This window comes from Struthio camelus, chromosome 14 (assembly GCF_040807025.1).
Source record: "Struthio camelus isolate bStrCam1 chromosome 14, bStrCam1.hap1, whole genome shotgun sequence".
Lineage (NCBI taxonomy): Eukaryota > Metazoa > Chordata > Aves > Struthioniformes > Struthionidae > Struthio > Struthio camelus.
The window spans coordinates 7,101,317-7,118,185 of NC_090955.1; the positions used below are offsets into that span (position 1 = coordinate 7,101,317).

General features: G+C 55.3%; 1 protein-coding gene across 7 annotated transcripts in view; it reads right to left on the bottom strand.

Annotated features, from left to right (window-relative positions):
* Nucleotides 1-881: 881 nt before the first annotated feature.
* The window catches only part of LOC104140515 (uncharacterized), a 96,707-nt gene continuing 80,719 nt past the window's right edge, over nt 882-16,869 (bottom strand). For 6 of the 7 annotated variants that reach the window (XM_068907157.1, XM_068907155.1, XM_068907152.1 and 3 more), the window contains 6 exons: nt 15,370-15,511; nt 14,719-14,842; nt 13,074-13,360; nt 12,108-12,263; nt 9,106-10,618; nt 5,637-7,749 (listed from right to left, as the gene is read on the bottom strand). The gene's annotated coding sequence lies outside the window, so the exon portion shown is untranslated. Of the gene's footprint in view, nt 1,260-2,191; nt 2,399-5,636; nt 7,750-9,105; nt 10,619-12,107; nt 12,264-13,073; nt 13,361-14,718; nt 14,843-15,369; nt 15,512-16,869 lie in introns of those variants that run through there. The other variant, XM_068907153.1, reaches the window with a different exon arrangement.

Genomic DNA, 16,869 nt, shown 5'->3' on the forward strand with positions numbered 1-16,869 from the left:
TGGCTTGGTTTTTAAGGATCACCCCCTCCGAGACCGAAGCCACCCGCGCAGGGGAGCGGCCGGCTTCGCCTTCCCTGAGCGGGGAAAGAAAGAGAAAAAAAAAAAAATCACAGCTTTCCACCTGCTCCCGAATTTCCCGCGCTCCGGCCGTCCCTCCTTCCCAAAGCCGCGCCGACGGCGGAGCCGAGGGCAGCGCAGGGATGCGGCCGGTGCTTTGCTTTTTTTTTTTTTGGGGGGGGACATTTCCAGCACGGGCTCCCTTTCTCACCGGGCCGGGAAGCGGCGTGAAGTCCCCTTCGACACCACGTGCCCGCTCCAGAGCCACAGCTTCCCTCTCGGGCGGCCAAAAAATTGAGGAACTCCAAGCGGCGCGACCGAATGGTCAGGGAACCTCGCCGTCGCCTTCCCCTCCGCCCGCAGCGGCGAGCGCCGCCGGCGAACCCACGCCGAACCTGCCTCCATCTCTAACGCAAATGTCAAGACGCTTCCTCCCGCGGCCCGCTGCGCGCTCGGCCCCGCCGCCGGGGCCGAGTCCCGCCGCTTTCGGGGCGGCCTCGCAGAGCGGCGGCTCTCAGCGCCCCACCGCGCGCAGATAAGAATAGGCTGCTTCTGACTCACCGAGCCGAAACAATGGAGCCACCGGAGGCCAAACGCGTTCCCCGGTGACTTCAGCAGACTCGCAGCAGGCTAAATTCGGTCCCCAGCGTCCGACGAGCGCCGAGGAGAGCGCGCGTTCGTGACAGCCTCTTGGCTCTTCCCCTCGAGGCCCTCTCCTCCGCGGCTCGTCGTTCCCGGGCACCTGCAAGGCGCTGGGGCACGCGCGTGCTGCGAGGGGTAAAACCGGCTCGCCGTCCCCGCTTTCCCCCCACCCGCCACCCCGGGAAAGGGCAGACCCCGTTCCCCCGGTGCTCCCCGCCTTGGCGCAGAAGGGAAGGAAACCCCTTCCCTTCGGAGATGCGCTGGAGGCCCCGGCTGCAGACACCCCTCCGGATAAACTGCTGCCAAAAGCCCGCTGCAAACCCAGCGCCCTCGCCAGCCACGCGCCAGGCCTTCAAACTCAGCCCTGCCAGCCAGCTGGATGGCAACCAGATTCCCACTAGTGAAGGGACAACCCAAACCCAATCACCAAAGGGTCTTTTTCAGCATATTTGTATCCGGGATGCTGAGAAAACGGGTCAGAAACGGTACAGCAATTCTGTTCGGTGACTCTCGGCCGGCCCGGCTGCACCCCGGGAACGGGAGGCATCGCCCATCCGCTCCTTCAACACACAAAAAAATGGAAAGGGGCAGAAGAAATACAGAAAGTTAACCAAACCCCTTGCAAACTCCAGAAACACTTCCTCAAACGGATGGTTTTGCACGTCGGGCGCCAGCAGAGCCTGGAGCTCAGAACTGCCTCCGCTGCCTGCTCAGCTGCAAGGGGCGCGCGGGCGGGCAGGCGGCAGCGCGCCCTGCGACCGGGGCTTCGCTCTCGCCCTGCCAAACTCCTGCTAGCCGCAGAGAACGTACCGGTGTGCGTGTTGGGGGGGGGGAAGTGTGGAAAAAAAAAAGAAAGTGCTGAAAAAGCCTCAAATAATTAAAGAAGAAAAAAAAAAAAGGGAACAAAGAGCGGAGTGTGGGATTCGAGAAGGTCTGTGCTCGATGCCTCCCTCCCCGTGTCCCCCTGCCCCCTCTGTCTCCGCAGCTCAGAGCCTTTTTAAACATACAGACTTCTCATTCCTTTGACAATTCTTCAAAGGCTCCAGGATTCAAGGGAACTTCCTGTTTCATCTCAAAACCTCGCTTTCTTTTCCTTTTCCAGGCTATTAAAACCCGTGCTAACGAAGCACTGTTTGTTGCGCGTTCTACGACCCTGCCTCACGCGTAACATTAAAGTCACGTTGCTCAAGGTGTTTTGGTTATTACATCCCCCTTCCAGCCCCTGCGTCTACTGCAGAACAATGTCCTGTTAAGCCCGAAGCTGGAAAATATATTTCCTCTCTCGCATGCACATAGTGGTTTTTTTAGAGTTGCATCGGGCTGCGTGTATTATTTTGTTATCGTAGGGTTGCTGGTGACAACTGATCTGCGCACACTGCTTTGTTATTGTAGTGTTGCTTTAAAATCCTAGGCTCCTGGTATTAGTTTCATTTATTTATTTTAGGAAAAGGTAATTTTAAGGGTTGAAAAATAAACATGTTTCAAGACATACCAAGACACTGCAAAGAGATGGCGCGGAGAGGAAATCCTGTCAAAGCCGGGGCCGTATTTGCCTGGGCTGTGCCCCTGCAACGCGGCCGCGTCCTTGCTTTTCGCTCTCCCCGCGGCCCAGCTCCCTCCGTTGGCGTGAACCGCAGCCTCCGAGCAGCACATGACTGACTGCTGATACTTGGCATTTTTGCAGGGCATATTAATGTCGCTGTGAAAACAGCCCAGCATTAACAATTCTCAGAGGCTTGAGTTACTGTAAAAATCTGCACCAGGCGCGCGGTTTAACAGTTCAGATAGAGGAAAAGGTGGAAAGAGAAGAAAAGAGGGTGGAAGAAAGGAGCAAAGCGCCAGGGCCTGGGAAGAGCACGCCAGGCAGCCGGCTGGAGAAAGCCTTTTCGCTGGCTGCCGGTGGGCAACCCAGCGGCAGGACGGACTTTGTGAGCCAGCAAAATCCACCCCCAGCAGCCGGCTCACCGACAGCCCCGTCCCCAGCGCAGAGCAAGGCAGCGATGCGCTTGGGCCCAAACCCTCGCCTTGCCCTGGAGGCACGTCTCGGGGCGGGCCTCCTCCCTCGCCAAGGGAAGGGGGGCAAACGGATGAGTTTGGCCAGTATTGGGAAGGAGCCGAAGCACGTGACAACGAGGCCTTCGCAGCAGCGTCCACAGCTCTGTTGTGAAAGGAGAGACCGAAAAGACAATGCCACAATGAAATTAAGGAGAGAGACTCCTGTCAAGCTAAATAATTAAGTCCCAGGGTAAATAATTGATGCGCTCTTGATGTGGACCCTAAATCATTTACAAGGCTGGGGTGTAACCAAACATCTGCAGCGCTGGCAGCGAGGACAGCGAGGACGAACATCCACCAACGGCAGGGTGGATCGAGCGGGGCACCCGAGGCAGCTTTAGCACAGACCCCACTGACCGCGGTCACCTACCAAGAAGGGTCAGTAGAGCAGCCTGGCCAACAAGGTTGGACAAGTTATTCCTGCTTTACGCTTAGGCAGAGTCGGAGCTTTTCTCACCAGCAATTCACCACGAAGCCTCCTCAGAAGTGCTGTCACCCTTCCCCAGGCAGTGAAAGTGCAATTAATTGCCACAAAAGCAGCCCGCTTGCCGGACGTTACGCTTCGGGAGCTACGAGAGCAGCTCCGCGAGCACACGGGCGAGAGGGACGTCGGCACGGCGTGAGAGGCTGGCGCTGGTGCCAACGCACGCAAGCCCTGCCCTGGTTCTCTGCTGACGTTCGCTTGAGCCCAACCTCAGCTGAATCCCAAACATCGACGCTAGCTGCCCAGCACCACCTGTAACACAGCGTAGGCCTTTTCCGCCGTCAGGAAGTCACGCTGGGGCTCGCCCGCAGCATCCGTACGTGCTCTGCTCGCTGCCGAACACGGGCATCCCTGGAGAGCGCTGTTTGGGAATAGCTCCTGCCAACAGCTTCTCTCCCCAGGGCTATCCCGATCAGCGCTCCGAACCCCGAGGGAAGGAGCAGTCGGTACAGAAACGAACCGCTGGCCAAAACCAGGCCCCAAGGGACGAGGCCGAGCCATGGTGACGGCTCCTGGGGTTTGCTGCCCGCGCCAAGGGGGAGGCAGCTAACCCTGCAGCTGGCTCCGCTACCCCATAAGAAAGACATCAATCTCGAGGGCTTTTTCCACTGTCAGTCCTCCACAATGCCCTTTCCTGCACCGTCACTTGCAGAAGTCAGACGGCACCAAGCACCCTCACATTGAACTGATTTTTTTTTTTTTTTAATCTTCCCTTGGTCTTTTTACAGTCCACGACCGAGAAGCTGCTTCTGCCCTTCTCGCGCCTTCCTGCTGCCCCGGCGCCCACCCTGCGGCCCCGGGGCCAAACAGCCTCCGCTCACGCCTTCCTGAGCAACGCCCCCACATCGCCTGGCATCGGCACCCCGCACGCCACGAATTTCCCGGGCCCCGGCGGCCAGGTGACAAGGCGCCCGGCGCGCCGCGAAGGAACAAAACCCAGGGCTGCCTGCTCGCGCGCAAACCGGCCCGGGAGAGCAGCGCGCTGGCTCCGTGCCTAAAAATATCAGCGTCCCTTCTAGCTGCCCCCTACTCCCAGTGTTTTGACAGTCGGCTTGATGGGCTGAGTGTGTTAGCACAGTCACCCAGAGCCCCCTCGCGCTCCCCCCCCCCCGGCTCCCCTCCAGCCTGCGCCTACCCCAGGCATGCGCCGTCCGCCTGACACTGCCTACAAACTCTATTAGCTTTGTAATTAAAAACAGCTGTAATCTGATCAGGTGGAGATCACGGTTACAAAATGAAGGAAGCCATTAGCAGGAAATGTTGTGGTTCAGGCAGACATCAAATCAGTTTAAAGAGATTGGATTTCATTGTTTTTATACAGTTACTCCATTACTATAATGCACTAGGTCCATTTAAGCGGCTGGCTCGGAGGAGTGCTCCTAAGGCAGTAGTGACATCTATGTGAAATGAATGGCATAAACGGAAAACTCCAAGGAGATAGCGGCGAATTTACACCCCTCGCGCCGTAGCGAATATTAATGCACTGGGAGCTTCTGAAGTGGGGGGTTTGGGGGGGGGGTCTGGTTTTCTCTCCTTGCTCCCCAAGCCCCCTATCAGCATTTCTAGCCCCTTGGCTGGCCTGGGAGAACCTCCCCAGCACGCATCTGATCCAGAGACCTTTCCTCTCCCATCAGCCACAAGCAAAACCACAGGTCCAGTTTCTCAGTAGCGAGGTCGAGTGAGAACTGAAACCACAGCAGCCACATCGCTTTGCTTCCTCCCAGCCCATTCGCCCCTGCGTAAACATCAGTCAGTCAAGACGAAAGCTGGAGAGTAAAATATTTCGGCTCCGATAAGGGATGTGGCTCTTTCCCTCCCCTGCACCCCTTCCAAAAAAGGGGAAAATAACCTGTGTTTTAAAGCATCAGCCCCCAGCCCAAACGCTCACAGCCCAACAAGATGCGTGATGTAACCCAAAAGCACTGCCATCAGCAGGGGCTGTCTGCAGAAGCTGCTGGGTCCCCTTTTAATTCAGTCCTATGCTGCCATGAATGAAGCCTCTGTTCAAGATACAGCTCAGATACCTGTAGAAAAGCCTACACCACCAGGCACTTGCCCCCCGCTCCATCAAAGGCTGATGTTGGTCACTAGAGGAGTGGAGAAGGGCAGGGAGATGGGGTGATTTACAGTATTTTGGGGTGATTTCTTCTCTTGTTTGCCCAATGCTAGTGGAGACAGAGCCTCCAGCTGCTGGCAAGAAGGTCTGGACCAGCTTGCTGTGAAAAAGCAATCCAGAACCAATGTAAGATAAGAGCTGCCTTCCCCTTATTTCAGTCTATCCTCCAGTCTCTGCATTTACAAGCTCCCTCGTGCGCTGGGCACAGGCCAAGGAACTGGTACCTCTGGGCTCTCGCTCCGAAAAAGCCATCCGTGGTGTCACATGCACTGGATCCCTTACCTGCTCCATGCCTTGTAACTCCGTCATGCAGGGAGAGTGGGCAGGGAGGCTTCATTAAGCTGTTGGTAAAGGGCTGTAAGCTGATGAAGGTGTTAAAGAAATGCAAATATGATGGGACTTGGCTGCCAGGAAGGGAATTCTGACTCTCCCATGGTCCTGCCTGAGCATTAAAGGATTCTCCAGGCAATACAGAATACAAACACTGCCCTCCCCCTCCTCTTTCCAATCTCCTAATCAGAGAAAGAGATAAAAAGGGGCCTGCAGACAAATGCTCAGGCTGCCTCCTACCCACCACGCCGATCTAAGCAAGCAGAACCCCTCTGCTCCAGTCAAAACCCTCTTGGTTATCTCTAAGTCCCTCTTGGCTAGAAAATGGCTCTGTCATCTTCATACTAATCCAGTTCTAATATAAACAGGCAAAGTCCTTCCTCCTTTGCCATCACTTATCCCCTCTGTCTCCTGCTGCCCCCCGCCCCTTCTCACCTCAAACTGTATCAAATGCATCAAAGCCCGAGTAAATTATGTTCCCTTTGACCTGCTGGCAGCAAGTTCAGCCACAGCACATTAAAAGAGCAGAGTCTGAGGTTTCATGGTCACTGAAGACAGGGGCAGAGGAGGAACTGCAGGCTTCATTTCTGCATTGCTTTTGCCCTTAGAACCAGCATTTTCAGTCAAGTTCAGCAGCAGCCAAGGCTGGAGTTTGGGCTCAGCCTGTTCAGCAAAGATGAGCCAGTCGTGAAGCTGGGACGTGACTTCTGAGCGCATCCTGCAGTCGCCCGCCTGTACCCGGTGGATTGGCTGATCCAAAGTTGCAGCTGACATCACTCCCTGCTGACGATCCCTGACGGTATGGGGCTGGGAAGAGGTCGCCAGGGTCTGCAGGAGGCAGCAAGGACAGCAGGACCCGACTGGCAGGGCTGGGCAAAGCTCTGCAAGCTCCCGCCGTGACAGCGTACAGGCATCCCACCTCCTCGGCTTGTTGGTCCACACTAGGTTGGATCGCAGCCTCCCAAAAGACTCCTGACCCTGGCCGGTTTTCCAAGACACGGGCTGCACTTTCAGTTCGGTGTCCACACAATCTGGTCACCTTAACGTGGTTTTGGGTTTGGTTACAGTAGATGCCCATATCTTTGCCAATCGCAGTTTCGTACATGGTGGCTTACTGCAGAAAGGAGACCTGGAGCTGCCGAGGCCCCGCAGCCGCAGAAACACTTTGAGGGAACATGCATGACTCAAGCTGAATAAGATAACCACAGCTCCCAGTTTTTCTGCCTGCCGCCTTTGATGTGTCTCGGAGAACCTACGTAGAGAAAGCGAGGGAAACCTGAGAAAGTACCAGTAGCATCTCTGCCTCTTACACACAAACTCCAAACAGGATGCTGAAACATGACAGCAAGATGCCCTGTTGTCTTTTCACCAATGAAAGGTATAGGAACAAGCCGTCATCGCATGGTGCTGTGATGGTTTATAGTCTGCCCTTTCTGGCTGTGTAGGTATTTCTGCCATGGCTGTGGAAGCTGTGCAGAGAGCAAAGCACCCTCCTCTGAATTTGCTGGCATGGCCATGCCAATCCCCAAAGAGCCGGTATCAAATTTGGAGCCTATGAAGCCATTGCCAGCAAAATAAATATTCCGGAATATTTTTAGCATGCTCTTGTTCAGAGAGAATTTCTTTGTGTCCTTCTGAAGAGCTCGCCGGATCTTTCATCGGTTTGTTTTTCTCATTAGCCGGCATAAGCTTTGTTCTTATTTAATAAAGATTAGGATCTGCTGCCTCCAGCCCTCTCCTTTTGCTCCTCTGTCAGGCCTGTGGGGGCTCAGGCTGCAGTGACATGTTTGATGTCGGGCTGCGGAAGTTGAAACGCGGGACAGAAGCTGGCGAGGGTCTTGCATTCGCTTCCTGGAGAAAGCGCCGCTGCCAGCTCTGGCCCGGCTGACTGCGGCACGCGTGCCAGCATCTCCTCGTCTCCCTGGCACCTCTGCCCTCTGCAAAGAGCTGCCTCTCTCCGGAGGGAGCGGGGGAAGAGGACGGGACGGAGAAATTGGAAGCTGCTGCCTGGAGCGTCCAGAGATTTACAGGCCCAGCTGGCTTGAAGCATCGCAAAGGTCTTGATCTGAGCCATTAAGAGACAGTGTGGGGGAAAAAAACAGAGGATGTCTGATACAAGCAAGTGTAGCCCACATATAAGCCTAATAAAATATGAGATATGCCACAGATGGGGGAACTGCTTACTCCAGCTTTGGAGGTCAGAGATACATAACGGGTCTTCCATCCCTTTATATATCATCATATTTGCCTTGCTGTCTGGGAAAACAAAAGAACGGCCTGCCTTTCTGAAGCTGAGTCATCCCTAGGAAAGAAATGGCTCAAAATGACAACAGTCACGAACCAGAACTCATTTTACGAACTTCCACAAGAAGGCAATGGGACCTTTTGAGCTTTGAAAATCTGATCTCTGCCGAAGGCCACCGGCATGCCAGGGCGGCCAGCTTCCCAGTGCTGTGGGGGAACTGGGAGAGGAGGATCTGCCCCCACAAGCACCGATGCAGGCGCAGCCGCCTCACTCCAACCGCGCCGCAGACCCCTGGGGTGCAAGCACTGCCACGGCTGAGGGCGCCTTTCGGGGCGATCAGCGACCTCAGCAGCTTTTCATCACTGCAGGCTGGCCCACTGCAACGCTCGGGTAGCGCAAAGAGCTAGATTTGCTTCCGCCCTGAGCGCTCACCCATGCCGAGGTGAGCAGGTCTGCACCGTGCCAGCTGGACTGCTTGGCAGGTTTGCCAGTCCCAATGGCCGCGTGTCCTCCACCGGGGGACACAAAGTGCCCCAGGGCCCTTTCGTCCTCGGGGGGGTACCTCCTTGCAAGGCAAGGCAGACGATGCATCCCCACGACAAGGGCAGCGCAGCGCAAAGGAGGGCTGAGCTGTGCCCCAGCTTTCCTGGGGCTGCGTGCCTCCGCGCTGCTGGCCTCGCACGTCCCAGCGAGGCTCTGCAACGCAAGGTCCCGCATGTCCCTTTTCACTCATTTTCTCCGCTGCTGACTGCATGGATCAGTCAGGTCATTGCCCTGTGCCTCGGTTTAGCCACCTCTAGAGCAAGATTATATTCACCTCTTCAGCAACACTGTGGTTATTTACTTGTAGTAACAGATATATCGTCTATACGGATGCAACGCTATTAACTTAGCTATTTGTAAACGTACGTGTATTTTCTTAAGAGATTTCATTTATTTAAAAAAAAATCTTTAAACGCTCATCTCGTAGTAGAGCAGCTCCAATTTTTAAAAGAAGTACAGCGTATTTTGCATATGCATAACTGCGAAGGGGCTGAATAACTTCATGGCCAATAACATTTATAGCTTTGCTTTGTGCGCAGAGATAAGGCTAATGGAACGCGCCGCTCCGGGGCAGGAGCTGTTTGCCGAAAGGGGTCGGGAAGGAATCCAGTCCCCACCCTGCGAGAACCTTACCCGACCGCCTGGGCCCAGGTGCACGCCGGGCTCGGCATGCATCCTCCGAGGAGCGGGGTGCTAGCCACTGCGTAACACCGGATACCAAACCTCATAGCTCACGCCTGCATAGCTGCAAGAGGAGGAGGAAGGGGACAGGGGAGGAACAGCAGGGAAGGCAAATTTTACAAATATTTTTTTTTAAACAGTCGCAGTCGTAAATGAACTCACCCTCACCATGTTTGTGTCACTTGTGTTTGCTGCCTGGGGCTATTTGAGAGCACAAGTTTTCCTGGCATGACTGCGCTTGGAAAATCAGCTTCAAATCCATATATGATAGTATTCATGGAAACCACAATTCTAATTTACATGCACTGATTTCGCTGCCAGAAACCGTGCTCCCATCCAACCAGCGGGTAGAAACGCCGTCCTGTGACTTCCCTGCCCAATCACCACCAACTGATGTACTTCAAAACTCAAATATTTTCCAGGGACTGTTTGTAACCCACAGCTAAAAAAAAAAAAAAATATCTCCCCCAAATTCATGTGGGGGCTCAGCATCATGATGGCATTCAAGGAAGTTTCCTTATAGATATCTCCCAAGCCAAAAGTCTCCCTCCCACAGAGAAAAAAGCCAAATCCCTGAGAACTACATCTTTGAGATACACAAGTTCTTAAATATTCTTCATTCCGATTTTTTTTCCCCTTGTTTTCTCAAGTGCTCTATGCCATGATATGGAGGCTTACTCACAGGTTATCAGTGCATAAGAGGGGGGAACCTGTCCCCTTTTAAACCCATTCTTCACCAGCCGAAAAGAGGGCGCGAGTCTCTTTCCTCTGCCCCGGGGTGAGGCAGGCGGCAGGGAAGGGCAGCGGCGGCGTCCCGCGCGCGCCAGCCCGCCGGCTCGCTCCGTGCAATGGAGCAAAGGTTGGGGCGGTGGAGAGAGAACCCTTAATAAAGATAAAATCTATTTCTAATGCCTATAAAAACCAAACCCAAATTCCCAGTTACTTCAACGTGAGCTGTGCAGACGGGGTAATGGCGAAGGGAGTTATTTATTAATAGAAGGGCATTTCAATAGAGATCTGAGGAGGTGATAGGGGCCAAATGGAGGTATTTACAGAAATAATCCTCAGGAGGTTGTGCCCAGCCTGGCCAGGTGTCTTGACACCACCGTGTCCTGAGGACGGCTGTTTCCCATTCCCGAAAAGGGTGTTCTCCAGGAGCTGCAGACTGACGGGCCCTGCCGTGGCTCGACCCGTCTCCGGACCCGGCAGCGGAGCCAGACGGACAACAAGCACGGCAGGGAGACGTCTCCTCAGGGATCCTCTTCTTGCTGGAGCGTTTGCCGGGAAGGGGTGTGATCCCGGCAGCCCCCCCCCACCGGGGCTGGGACCCTGGCACCCGCTCGCAAGCCGTGCAGCCTCCCCAGCGCCGTACGGGGCGGCAGCTCCCGGGGCGAGCGGCAGGGCGGCCTCGCGCCCGCCGGCCGGCACTCTCCCTGCGCTGAGACCTTAACCTGGGTTAAGGAGACTGCAAAAAAAAAAAAAAAAAAAAATCATAACTGCTGTAGATCTCACTGCAAAAAAAAAAAAAAAAGCCAAATTTCCCCCCCCTCCACCCTCAAAACTCCTCGCCGACCTCCCTTTCGAACTAACAGCTCTGCCCTCGCCGGGCACCGTTTCCGCGCCGCAGCCAAAATTCCCACCTGCCTCCCCACCGCGCGCCCTCGCAGCCCCTTCTGGAGGGGGCTCGTTAGAGATGCAAATGAAAAAAACGCTGCCACAGCCCTGACGGCCAATTCCCCCCCCCCGACCCCACCCCGGCCACGGCCCCGGCGGGGGGTGACAACTCGCGGGGGCAGAGGGTCCTCAGGCAGCGGGGCCGGAGGGAGGGAGGCAAGCGGTGCTGCGCTGGGCGATCGAGCTTTCCCACCGCCGCCGGCCCCCCCGGGAGGAGCGGCGTCTCTGCCTCCGCCGCGTTAATCCCCCTCTCGCCAGGCTCCCCGGCCCGGCCCCGCGCCGGCCCTCGGCGGCCCTTCGCCCCCTTCCACCTCGCCGCAGAGTTTGCGGGAGGAGAAGGGGAAACGTGCATCTCCTGAACTGATTTTTGGGGGGAGAAAGGCAGGCAGCCCCGGCGCTGTCAAATTAATTAGCTGCGGAGAGCTGCCTGCAGCGACGAGCCGCCCAAGACCAGCGGACGTTGCGTGCCGGCTCTAGCGAGCGGAAGGTAGAAAAGGGCTTTTTAAAAGCCTTTCGCTCTTGGGGCCTTCCTTAAAAAAAAAAAAAAAAAAACAGAAGCAAATAAAAGTGAAAGGGGCCCCGGCTGCCACCTCTGCCACCGAGGCGGCGGGCCGGTCGCCCGCGTGCAGCGCAGCCCCCCCCCCCGACCTGCCGCCGCCGCATCCGACGGGGCTGAAACGGCGCTTTCTGCCCGCCCGCCCCACGCCGTGGGGGGCGCTTCGCTGCGGCTCTTGGCCGTGCCCTCTCCTCACGGCAGGCGAAGGGCCGGCCCGTTCCCCTGGCGTCGCCCCCGGGACGAGCGCCGCTTCCCGCCGCCCTCCTCCGGGCCGGTCCCCAGGCCGACATCGCCCTGCCGCCTCCGAGGCGTGAAGCCGGCTCGCCGCGCGGGATAACGCCTCCGGAGACCCTTTGGCCCTCGTGCCCCCGCTCCTCGGAGAGGGATTGCAGACTCAGGGCTCACGGGAACGCTTTGAAAGCCCCCCACGGGGTGGCGGCGGGGCGGGGGGGTTCAGATCCCTGATTAGATGGGAACGCCTGCTGCGAGCTGATAACGAAGCCGCATCTGAAGGGGAGGCTCCGGCGACGCTCCCCGCGTCAAGGAGCGCCCGTTGTTTCAGGAGATATTAGCAGGCGCGCGGAGCGCACGCGCGTGCTTACCTCTGGGTAGCGATAAGCGCGCCGGTTTACGCATAAACACAGTACAACGCGCAGCCTCGCACCTCCGCGCTCCTCCTCCCCGCGCGCCTTCCCCCCCCCCCCCGCCGTTATTCCTTTATCACCTTTTTCATCTGCTTTTGCCGGTTAAAACGTTATCTCCGCTCCTCCTTCAGAACCAGGCCCTAGCAAAGGGCAGTTACCGTGGCTCACCCAAGGCGGCAACGTGGCGCTGGCCAACGACAAACGCTGCAGGGAAATTTGCAGAAGATTTCAAGGGTCTGCACAGAGGGAAGCAAGGGGAAAGGGTCTTGTCAGCTCTTGTCGGCCAGGCAGACTTAAGCCAGCGCAGTAAAACGCAGGACGGTCTGGCCTTGTCCGCACAGCTGGGCAACCAGGTGGACTACTCTGAACTCACGTGGCTGTGCTTACAGTCTCCTGGTCATACTGAAAAGCAGTACAGGAGGGGAGCGGGCGCTATAGCGCTTTAAAATGATTTTAAGAAAATAACTTCTTCCTTCCCCTTTGGTCATTAGATAAAAGCGGGTCTCCAAAACGGACAAATACCAGCTATATCCAACGCAAATCACTCCTCCTCAGCACCTATACCGGCCCAAAGGCCTGGTGCCAAGCAGCCGCCTCTGAGCCAGGAGGCCTGAGCGCTGCCGAAACTGCATTCCCCAAGCCTGGATCCTGGGAGAGGGGAAATTTTGAGCAATGCCACCCAGGAGGCCTGACCCATTTTCTTCAGAGAAATGCAGTAGGAGCTCAAGAACTTGGCTTTGCTGAGAGGCCCGCGTGCATTTTTTGCGAGCACGGCTGTCAGTCCTCTGGTCGTGCGCCGAACGCGGGCTCTGGCGCACAAAGGAGCATTCAGAGCTGACTCACGCATGCCATTGCGGTCAGGGCCTGTGCACGTTAGCTATGTCCACGGGGGACCGCAGGCCTCTGCTTTCGGAGACGCAGGCTGGGATTTAACCTGAGCCAGCCAAAGCACAGCACAACCTGAAACAGTGGCCCCTGAGCACCTGCGCAAGGACAGGGAGACACGAGGTCTGCATTGACTACAAGCCAAGCCCACTCCACCTCACCTACTGCGTGCTGGTACTTGATCCACGAAGGTGCACCAAATCCTGCACAGCCGAAGATGAGGGAGAAGAGAAAGGTGCCCCGAGGTGTCTTCTGGTTTCTCCCCAGGATTTGCATCCAGCTCTCCTTCCTTGGACAGTGGCCGTAAGCTCTGCTCCCAGCACGACAGCAGGTTGACACTAGATGCTCCATCCCCGCTTTGGCTTCAGTTAGAGCCGCCAGCCCAAGTCCACGTCCTTGACGCAGGCTGGACTGACCCCAGAAGCAGGCTGGTTTCCAACTCTCCATCCTTATTGGAAAAGAGGAAAATATAACATATTCTCAATGGTGTTTACGCCTAAGCAACTTATTTGAGGGACTTTATCCTGGACCTTCACATCAGCACACTCAGTGACAGCCATGACCCACCTGTAGAAATCCCATCTGCAGCTCACCCCAGAAACAGCCTGGCACATGAACACTCCTCTGAAAAGCTGTCTTCAGCACTCCGCTGGCAGGGGGGGCAGCCAGCCCTGGGCCAGGGGACACAGGCTGGGGTAAGGAGAAAATTGGGGCGGGGAGGGCTTATGCATTGGTAGAGAGCTTCGTCTTGCCAACTCCACCAGTCTCTGCTGCAGCCAAAAGGGGTAATGCTGCTTCTACTAGCTCTCCCTGTGACTGTGAGCAATTAATCCAGCCAGTTTAATTGCCCCCACACAAAAACATGGATAAGACTATAGGTCTCCTTTGCAAGCACCAAGCAAGAACATTTGGACCCTAGGCAAATGCATACACCTCTCCAGACAGGAGGGACTGCCCCTACTCTCAGGTGATGCACTGCCTTCTTCCACAATCGGATGGCGAATGCTGCTCGAGCACAGTGCTGGTTTCTGGGCTGAAACAGCAGCAGGGAGTGCATGCCTATACACAGGCAATGCTACACACATGAAACCACAGGGTGCACAGAAAGGATGGCGCCCCGATCAGTGCGTGTATAGGTGTTCACAAGCATCTGTGCATATGCATGCGCACGCGCCAGCTCAGGAACGAGGACAGGGTGGAAGGACCCTTTGGCGAGTATTGGTTTGAGCAGTAGGAGCAAGGACAGACTCGTGAGCTCAAGGCAGCGAGGCTGCACTGCACACAAGTGCTCTGTGGAACAGGGCTGTATACTGAATTTATGAGCCCTTAAGTCATCACATTTACAATTTATATTCTCCAGTCTTTTAATCTCAGCAATAAACTTAGACTAAACCTTCACTGGGGCAGTGTGGAAATTTCACTGTTCCCAGCCTCCCCAGCAGCCTCATGTACAAGGAGTCCTTAGACAAGACCAGAACGTGTTCTCCGATGGCTAAGATGTGGGGGTCTCTTCTCCAGTTTCCCACTCCCAGTGAAATCATCAGTAATAGATCAGTCATCCACCTGCTACCTTGATTGCCCAGTACCCCTTCTTGGAGGTAGGCAAAACACACCAGCAATTACTGGGGGGACAAACATTTGCAGTGGTCACCTACAATCCCTCCTGCCTTCTAGAAAAGGGGGCTGCTTCCCTTAATCAGGGGCTCCAGGTCTATGTGCACATCACCAGGATCTTCATGTCAGTTTTGTTCCACCTGGGACTCTGCCATCCCCTCCAAACCAGCCCCATGGTGCGTTTTCACTCACAGAGAGTTGCTTTATCACATAGGCTCTAAACCAGAAGGATCATCTCCAGAAGGTTTCCTGCGGGAGTGATGGCTCTCCGTAGAAACAGGTCTCCAAAGTAGGCACGTCTCTTGCTATCCGACACCTAAAATTGAGAAGGAATTGGCACTGATGAAACTACTAACAGAGGCAGGCCCTCCCTGCTTGGAAGAACCCCATGTTTTCAAAAGAAGGTGGCATCATTTCTGCAGAATGCTTAAGTGGCCTCAAATAACATACTGAACTGTCAGGCACATACCCAAGCGATGGCGCGAGCCAGCACTGAAATAATGAGAAGCTGATCTACAGCTTTTCCCCTCTGGTTTATTAAATGAATGTTCCACATACCACTTCCCACTGACTGGAGACAGAGAGAAAATCCCAGGACAATAACTCATCATCCTTTCTTCCCCTGAGAAGATTCAAGGCTGTGGCTATGTATGGATGTTGTGAAGTGATAAAGTTGCTGCGGCTTCGCAAGTTACCACGCATCAGCTGAGCCGTGCTGCCTGACCGCGCGCACGCTCCAAACTCCTTGCAACTGGGTGGTAAAACATGTTCGCTCACGATGGGGCTGGAGCAGGTACTCCATCAGCGTGCTCCAGATAAGCATGCTCTGCTGATAAGCAGTACCTCATTAAGCCCCAGGACTCAACGGCTTGCAACGCAATCTTTGGCCCAGAAGTCGTCCCTCCTCTTTTCAAGTTGTAGCCCTTAGTCATGGAACTGGCAATGGGAAATCGCTCTGGGAAAGCGGTCAATGTTGCATGAATTCCTGTGCGTAGAACGTAGAGAAAGGAGAGTCACAGACCATGCCAAGGAGGAGGAACAGGAGAAAGACTGGCCAGCTGTATTTCAGAGTACAACCTCAGGGTAGCCATGCCTGGATGAGGATTCTGCAGATGACACATAGATATGACCCAGGCAACGAAGCTTAAGTGCTCTGAGTTCTGTCAGGACGGCCTAGATCAGAGTCAACGGACACAGTTTACAGCACAGCCTGGGTTTTCCAAGACAGGAAGAAGGCCTTGCCCTGGGCATAGGGCATGATCTAACATAAAAAATATGCCAGTCCCCTTGACTCCACTAAGCAGGACCAGGCCCTCTGTTTGGCTTCATACCTCAAAAAAGGGTGGTTTCGTGAGGTACCTGACATTTGCCAGCCCCCAGAACATGGGTGTCTTCTTGCTTGAACCTTGGTTTAGCCTCAAGCCCCAGCCTGAGCGTCAGAAGAGGCTATATCCAGACCCAGCTCTCTGTATTCCTCCTTCAGCTCTGTCTTTCAGCCTCCTGGGGGTCCCGTTTCACCCAGAACTCCCCAGAGCCATTCCACAGCTCTTCACTGCGCTGAGCCTGACACACAAAATCACCGCATGGGACACACAAAACCTCCCTCTTGCCAGCCGCAGGAGTGGGAGGCTGGAATCCATGTCATTTAAGCTTTTTCTGCTCAACATTCACAGCTGCAAAAACAGCAGGCAAACTCCTGACCTCCTAAAACTAAATACCAGGCATCTACCCCCTCTACTCTGGTCCACCCAGACGCTCTCGGTGCGGCAGCTACATCCGTTCAGGGCAGGTTCTCGCTGTCGAGATGTTGCCCTTGCATTTTGAGAAGTGAGGAAAGGCTCTTTGGGGTAAACCTTCTATTTATTTTTAAATCGCCTTCCCCGAGGCTGGCAGATCCCTTTGTTCCCCCACTAGGAGGTCGGCATAATGCACTCGCCATGCGATACGACTCAGGAGCAAGCCACACACCCCCCTCGGCCAAAGCCGATTCCAGTCCCACTCCCAAGGAGAGCCGTGCAGCAAGGTCCCCTCTGGAGAGGCAGGAAGGCGGCGAGCGCAATCTCCCCTCTGACGGGGCCGTCGTGGGGTGAGGCATCTGACGACAGTTTGACTGGTGGAGCGAAGTGTGACTCTTGTTTGTTTGGATAGTCAAAGGACTTGGAACAAATGTCTCAGGCTCATGTTGTTTTAGATAAAAGGATCCCAGCCTTGTCATGGGATCAACGGGGCTGCCAAGAAACCACTCGTGAAGACCCCTTTCTCCCCTAGACCCTTTTAAAACAGAAAAACAAACAAAAAACACCCAGAAAACAAGAAAAAAGGAAGTTTTCCCCAACCCAAAGA